This window comes from Triticum urartu, chromosome 2A, assembly GCF_056163025.1.
Source record: "Triticum urartu cultivar PI428250 chromosome 2A, HENAU_Tu73, whole genome shotgun sequence".
Taxonomy (NCBI): Eukaryota; Viridiplantae; Streptophyta; class Magnoliopsida; order Poales; family Poaceae; genus Triticum; species Triticum urartu.
In genome coordinates, this window is record NC_141874.1 from 569,208,208 (window position 1) to 569,216,358 (window position 8,151).

Sequence of the window (8,151 nt, forward strand, 5' to 3'; positions counted from 1 at the left end):
ACCTCTTTGCCAACTCCAACTAAAAAAGCGTCAAAGCATCCCAAAGTTGCAGAGCCGAAGCCTCGGAAGGCGTTGCTGAAGATTAAGATTGACATCCCCGTCGCTTCTGCGTGAGTGTCTCCCTTTGTATTCACTCGATGCCCCGTGCTGTTTGTTTTTCTTGATGCGGTCACCTCCGGGACCTCAGCTTACAGAGATGTCAAGGTGCCTCAGCTTACAGAGAACTTTGGTCGAACTTTGGAACTGGCAGCGCTGCTACTTCCGGGACCTCAGCTTACAGAGATGATGACGAAGTAATGGAGGATGCGGTCACTTCCAATCTGGGTATGATTTCTGCCATTCTGTCTTTATTTGGTCGACGCAACTGCAATGTGTACCATTGGGTGATGTGATTTTTGCGATTGAACTTTGAACAGCTCCTAACATTATTGACCTCCTCGATGATGATGAAGAGCCCGAGAGGCCTTTGACGAGGAAAAATAGGCAAGCTCCTGCAAGCAAGGTGCCACAGTCGACGCCGAGGGCGGAACGAGTCGTTCAGGACGCTGGTGATGCCAATCGGGGTTCTGTTACCTTCGCCGTGCCATTGTCGAGTGCCTTGCCTTCTTCGTCGACTGCTCAGGCCCCTGTCGACCCACCTTCAGTTTTGCGACCCATCATGTCCCAGAGGACGAAGTGAATGCTGCCAAGGAAGCCATACGCCAGGCGGGCATTATGATGCAGAAGATGAAGGTGGTGCGGGACGCCAGTTAGGCCGCCTACGACGCCAACTCGGCTCTCCAAAGCAACGTTCAGGTTAGTTGGTCGCCGCTTGTTCTATTAGGATATGCTATCTGGAGACTCTCTTTCCGAAAATCTTTGCATCTGTACACCCACTGGGTGCGTTGATTGAATTTTTGAACTAGTGAGGGCACGCTAAGTGCACCCACTGGGTGTAGTCCCCGAGACTACGGCGGACTGCTGGCAGTCGACTGTAGTCTTTGTATTTTGATTCTTTCGCTCGATGTGGTCTGGCCGCATCGAGTGTAAACCGAACTGGTAGTTTGTCTCTTCTGCTCGGTCTGGGCGAGTGGGATCAGAACCGGTGGGGGCACGCCAAGTGCACCCACTTGGTGTAGTCCCCGAGACCGCGGTCGACTACTGGCAGTCGATTGTGGTCTGAGTTCTATGGTCTGAGTTCTTCTTTCCCTCCCCTTTTTTTTACTCCCTGCACTCGACTCCGGCGGGCCGGTCGAGTGGGATCATAACCGGTGGGGGCACGCAAAGTGCACCCATTGGGTGTAGTCCCCGAGACTATGGTGGACTGCGGGCAGTCGGTCGTAGTCTTAGTATTTATTGTCTTTGTCGTTTTTCGCTGTAAAATAACTTCTCCTCACTGATTGTAGAAATCTTGTGATCTTGGAGCTCGCTTTGCTGACTTGGAGAAACAGCAGATCCAGCTGAACTTTGACTTGGAATTGGCCAAGACAGAGCTGCAAAAGGCCAAGGACGACGCCAATGGTAAGACGAGCTTGTCGACTGGTTTGTCTTAGGCTTGAGTACCCTTCTGCTCTTTCTGAATCAAGCACCATTTCTTTGCAGAAAAACTAAGAGAAGCTCTAGCGAAGAAGGATCAGGATTTGGCTGCTGCTCAAAAGGAAGCTGATGACAGAACCGCTCTGGCTGAACAGAAACTGGCTTCGGTCGGCCAGTTGGAAGAAGAGAACACCAAGATGAAATCTGCTCTGAACGAAGCCAACAAGGAGTGCACGCGCTTGAAGAAGGACAATCTCAACCTGTACGAGAAGATGGAAGGCATTGCTCGCAGGAGGGACGATCTGGAGAGCTATCTGAGGAGCCTTGCCAAGAAGTTGTTCATCAAGCTTGAAGGTACACATTTTGTTCCGACTGATGTTTTTGTCGACTCAGCGTATGAAAATTGACTTATCCCTGGACCGTGAATGCCGAGCTTTGCCAGAACTTCGAGGAGGAGACTGGGCGGATTGAGCCAGGTTTGGACCCAATCAATTCCCCGTGAAAGATGAAACTGCCATGAATCTGCTCCGACTGGAATCCTGCATTGACGGTATTGTGGACTACTTGGCTCGACTGAAGGTCGCCACGTCACGGATCGACCCGGCACTTTGGCCAGAGGCCATGCTCCAGAATGATCTTGAGTCCCTGATGACTTGACTTAACGAGATCCCTGATCGAGTGCAGGAGTGGAAGAAATCTTCTGCCCGGTGCGGTGCTGATGTGGCTCTGTCTTTGGTTCGTGTCCACTGCAAGGAGGTGCGACAAGATAAGCTGGCAGCAATCAAGGTCGCCAACACCCAGAAGCATGACTTCCGATCTTTTATGGAGACTTTCATCGCTGCAGCCACTCGGATCGCCGACGGCGTCGACCTGGACGAGTTCGTCGAGCCTGCCAGTCCTCCTCCTGCGGAGTGAACAAACTTTTATGCCCCACCTTAAATTTGCCACGGAATGCCGATTGGTTTTTGTAACCGTTAAACTCTTTCGGGCTGAATGCCTGAGCACTTCGATCTGTGGTCCGGAACCTTTAGGATTTATCTGAACTTGGTTTATCATTGAATATCTTCATGAATCCTCCGTCAAGTGGAACTCGTTCTTCGCTCGAGACAACTTTTGTATTTGTGGCGCAGCTCCGAAGGAGAAGGCAGCAGTCGACCTGCACCTCGTCATCCTTGCGGGTCGGCGATGGAGCGCATGTTGTATTTGTGGCGAAGCTCCCAACGAGAAGGTGGCAGTCGACCTGCACCTCGTCATCCTTGCAGAGTGGGATGGAGCGCATGTTGTATTTGTGGCGAAGCTCCCAAGGAGAAGGTGGTAGACGACCTGCACCTCGTCGTCCTTGCGGATAGGGATGGAGCGCGCATTGTATTTGTGGCACAGCTCCGAAGGAGAAGGTTGCAGTCGACCTGCACCTCGTCATCTTGCAGAGTGGGATGGAGCGCACGTTGTATTTGTGGCGAAGCTCCCAAGGAGAAGGTGGCAGTCGACCCGCACCTCGTCGTCCTTGAGGATTGAGATGTGTTTCGTACTTAGGCGAGTACTGGACTGCAGCTAAGCCCCCGAGTGGGAGGCTGGCTCACCACTCGGTAGGATTTTTAAATACTTAGGCGAGTACTGGACTGCAGCTAAGCCCCCGAGTGGGAGGGTCGCTCACCACTCGGTAGGATTTTCAAATACTTAGGCGAGTACTAGATTGCAGCTAAGCCCCCGAGTGGGAGGGTCGCTCACCACTCGGTAGGATTTTCAAATACTTAGGCGAGTACTAGATTGCAGCTAAGCCCCCGAGTGGGAGGGTCGCTCACCACTCGGTAGGATTTTCAAATACTTAGGCGACTGCTGGACTGCAGCTAAGCCCCTGAGTGGGAGGCTGGCTCACCACTCGGTAGGATTTTCAAATACTTAGGCGAGTACTGGACTGCGGCTAAGCCCCCGAGTGGGAGGCTGGCTCACCACTCGATAGGATTCTCAAATACTTAGGCGAGTACTGGACTGCAGCTAAGCCCCCGAGTGGGAGGCTGGCTCACCACTCGGTAGGATTTTCAAATACTTAGGCGAAATGGGTTCGCAGCTAAGCCTCCGAGTGGGAGGCTGGCTCACCACTCGGTAGGATTTTCAAATACTTAGGCGAAACGGCTTCGCAGCTAAGCCCCCGAGTGGAAGGCTGGCTCACCACTTGGTAGGAAATTATTTTTACAAACTTAGGCGAAACGGATTCGCAGCTAAGCCACCCGCTGGGGGATTTCCCGTGCAAACAAAATAATAACAATCACTGGGAAAATTATAACGCTCTTGTCTTTGCTAAATAAACTACAGAAGTTTTTCTTATTACATCTCATCCGAGTGAGAATTCAAGTATAAAAGGGGCGGAGCAGCTCTGCATTCCAGGCTCGTGGCTCATCAATCTGGCGATCGACATTATAAAGGTGGTACGCTCCATTGTGGAGGACTCTGGTGACTATGAAGGGACCTTCCCAAGTAGGAGCGAGTTTGTGTGGTTTCTGTTGATCCACTCGGAGGACCAAGTCTCCTTGGAAGGCTCGACTATTCACATTTCTGGCATGGAATCGACGCAAGTCTTGCTGATAGATGGTCGATCGGATCATGGCCATTTCTCTTTCTTCTTCCAGGAGGTCGACTGCGTCCTGCCGCGCTTGTTCTGCTTCATCTTCAGAGTAGAGCTCGACTCAGGGTGCGTTGTGAAGCAGGTCACTCGGCAAAACTGCTTCGGCCCCGTAGACCAGAAAGAATGGGGTTCTTCCGGTCGATCGGTTCGGGGTTATCCTCAATCCCCAAAGAACTGATGGAAGCTCGTCGACCCATGCACTTGCTGCGTGCTTGAGATCGCGCATCAATCGAGGTTTCAGTCCTTTGAGAATTAAGCCGTTTGCTCTTTCCGCTTGTCCATTCGACTGGGGTGAGCGACTGAAGCGTAGTCGACTCGTGTGCCCTGAGAGGCGCAAAAGGCCCTGAATTTGTCGAAATCGAAGTTTGACCCATTGTCAGTGATGATATTGTGCAGAACTCCATATCTGAATATCAACTCTCTGATGAAACTGATAGCAGTGCAAGCATCAAGATTCTTGATAGGCTTAGCTTCAATCCATTTGGTGAACTTGTCGACTGCTACTAGCACATGAGTGAAGCCGCTCCTGCCCGTTCTCAGTGGTCCAACCATGTCCAGCCCCCAAACAGCGAAGGGCCAGATGAGTGGAATGGTTTTCAGGGCTGACGCGGGCTTGTGCGACATATTGGAGTAATACTGACATCCTTCACATTTGTCGACTATCTCTTTCACCATTTCATTCGCTCTTGGCCAGTAGAATCCCGCTCGGTATGCTTTAGCCACAATGGTCCGAGAGGACGCATGATGACCACAGGTCCCCGAGTGGATATCATCAAGGATCATCTGACCTTCTTCTGGTGTTATACACTTCTGACTGACTCCAGTCACGCTTTCTTTATACAACTGTCCCTTTATGACTGTAAAGGCCTTGGATCGACGGACGATCTGTCGAGCCTCTTCTTCGTCCTCTAGGAGTTATTTCCTTAGGATGTACGCGATGTACGGTATTGTCCAGTCGGGAGTGATGACCAAGACTTCCATGATCAGGTCGACCACAGCTGGAACTTCAACTTCAGTCGGATCCGTGGCACTTTTTGGCTGTGGGGCCTCTTCAGTGAAGGGATCCTCCTGAACTGATGGTGTGTGGATGTGTTCCAAAAACACATTGCTGAGAATGGCTTCTCTTTTGGAACCTATTTTTGCCAAATCATCAGCTGCTTGATTTTTCAGTCGGGGTATGTGATGAAGTTCTAACCCCTCGAATTTCTTCTCCAGCTTTCTCACTGCATTGCAATAACCAGTCATGGCTGGACTTCTGACGTCCCACTCCTTCATCACCTGATTAACCACCAAATCTAAGTCGCCATAGATCATGAGGCGACGGACGCCGAGTGAAATTGCCATGCGCAACCCATATAAAAGTGCTTCATATTCTGCCTCGTTACTAGAGGAATCAAAGTGGATTTGAAGGACATATCTGAGCTTATGTCCTCGGGGGGAGACCAATACTACCCCGGCACCGGAACCATTCAGCATTTTGGAACCGTCGAAGAACATGGTCCAATGCTCCGAGTGAACCTGAGTCGGCAGTTGATGTTCAATCCACTCGGCGACGAAATCTGCTATTGCCTGGGACTTGATAGCTTTCTTTGCCTCAAACTTGATATCTAGAGGAAGGAGTCCAATCGCCCATTTTGCCACTCGACCAGTTGCATCTCTGTTGTGCAGGATCTCTGACAATGGAGCGTCGCTGACGACTGTAATGGAATGATCAGAGAAGTAGTGAGCAACCTTCTTTGTGGTCATATAAATCCCATATACAAGCTTCTGATAATGAGGATATCTTTGCTTCGACAGGGTCAAAACTTCAGAAATATAATATACTGGGTGCTGAACTTTGAAGGCTTTTCCTTCTTCTTCCCACTCGACCGTAAGTACCGTACTGACGACTTGTCCCGTGGCTGCGATGTAAAGCAGCAAAGGCTCTTTGCTGATTGGGGCAGCAAGCACCGGCTGGGTGGAGAGCAGAGCTTTGAGCTCTGCAAACGCTGCATCAGCTTCAGGAGTCCACTCAAACTTGTCTGACTTCTTCATCAATCGGTAAAGAGGCAATGCCTTTTCACCGAGACGAGAGATGAATCGACTTAAAGCGACCAAGCAACCAGTAAGCTTCTGGACGTCGTGCACTCGCACAGGACTTTTCATTTGGAGTATAGTACCGACTTTTTCCGGATTGGCGTCGATTCCCCGTTCGGAAACAAGGAAACCGAGTAACTTTCCACCAGGAACTCCGAATGTGCACTTTGATGGATTAAGCTTGATATCATACCTCCTGAGGTTGGCAAAGGTTTCAGCAAGGTCAGTCAGCAGGTCGGAACCCTTCCGTGACTTGACCACAATATCATCCATGTATGCTTCCATATTCCGACTGATTTGAGTGAGCAAACACTTCTGAATCATCCTCATGAATATGGCTCCGTCATTCTTGAGGCTGAATGGCATGGTAACATAACAGAAGCACCCGAACGGAGTGATGAAAGCTGTTTTGATCTCGTCAGGCCCATACAGACGGATCTGATGGTACCCGGAATAGGCGTCTAAAAAGACAGTCGCTCACATCCCGCAGTTGAGTCGACTATCTGGTCGATGCGGGGGAGAGGAAAATGATCTTTCGGGCATGCCCGATTGATATGTTTAAAGTCAATGCACATGCGAAGTGACTTGTCCTTCTTGGGGACCATGACAACATTGGCGAGCCACTCAGAGTGGTAGATCTCTCGGATGAACTCCGCTGCTAAGAGCCGAGCCACCTCCTCACCAATAGCCTTTCTCTTCTGGACGGCGGACCGCCGAAGATGTTCTTTGACAGGTTTTACTTTTGAGTCGACTCGTAGGCGGTGCTCAGCCAGTCCCCTGGGAACACCCGGCATGTCAGAAGGCTTCCATGCAAAAATGTCCCAGTTCTCACGGAGGAACTGGATGAGCGCTTCTTCCTATTTGGAGTCGAGTGTTGTTGAGATATGAGTCGGAGCAGCACTGGAATCGGTCGGGTGAATGTGAGACGGCTTCGTTTCTCCAGACGACTGAAAAGCCGATTCTGCAGCGGGCTTCTTGGCTCACAACCAATCACTCGGGTCTGCAGTCTTCTAGTATTCCTGCAGCTCCACCACTGCCATCTGAGCATCAGCCATCTTTGAACCTTTCTGAAAACACTCTTCTGCTTTCTTCTGATTGCCCGTAACAGTGATCACACCTTTGGAACCAGGCATCTTCAATTTGAGATACACATAACATGGTCGAGCCATGAAGCGTGCATAAGCCGGCCTGCCCAAAATAGCGTGATAAGCACTCTGGAAATCTACAACTTCGAACGTCAGTCGAGTGCCTTCGACAACTGGGTCGACCACCAAAGCTTGCCTCCCAGGGGTGGCAATATGCGTTGGGTGATCGGACTGGTCGAATGTGATGGCAGTCTGAGACCACTTCAGATAACTGGGTGTTGCCGGAGCAACCATATTCACCTCACGGTTGATAACTTTCAGTCGACTTTTGCTTTCAACATTAGCAAAAATCATCAGGGTGGAATTGACCTAGGGGTATCCATCATCACTGTCTTCCTTGTCCTCAACTTTGTCAGACTCCTTTTCCTTATCTTTGGGCTGCTTGCCCTAGAACTGCCGGATCAAGAGCCGACACTGTCGAGTGGTATGTTTCGGGTAAATGAACTTACCCTCTTCATCTTTCTTGGTGTGGATGTGACATGGCAAATCCAACACATCATTTCCGTCTTGGTCTTTAACTTTCTTGGGGTTCCATGGTCCTTTGGGTTTCCCCTTAAACTTTCCTTGAGTTACAGCCAAGGCTTCCCCAGGAGCAGCTGGCTCGGCTTTCCGCTTCTATTTCCGATTGGAATTTCCTCCGGTTTCTTGAGCGACTGACTTGAGCTTGCCACTCCAGAGTCGATCCTCATCTTCACCATTAGCGTACTTGGTGGCAATCTCCATCATCCGATTCAGAGACATATCTCCGGTTTGACCGAACTTTAGATTCAGTTCTCTGTACTTGACACCTTC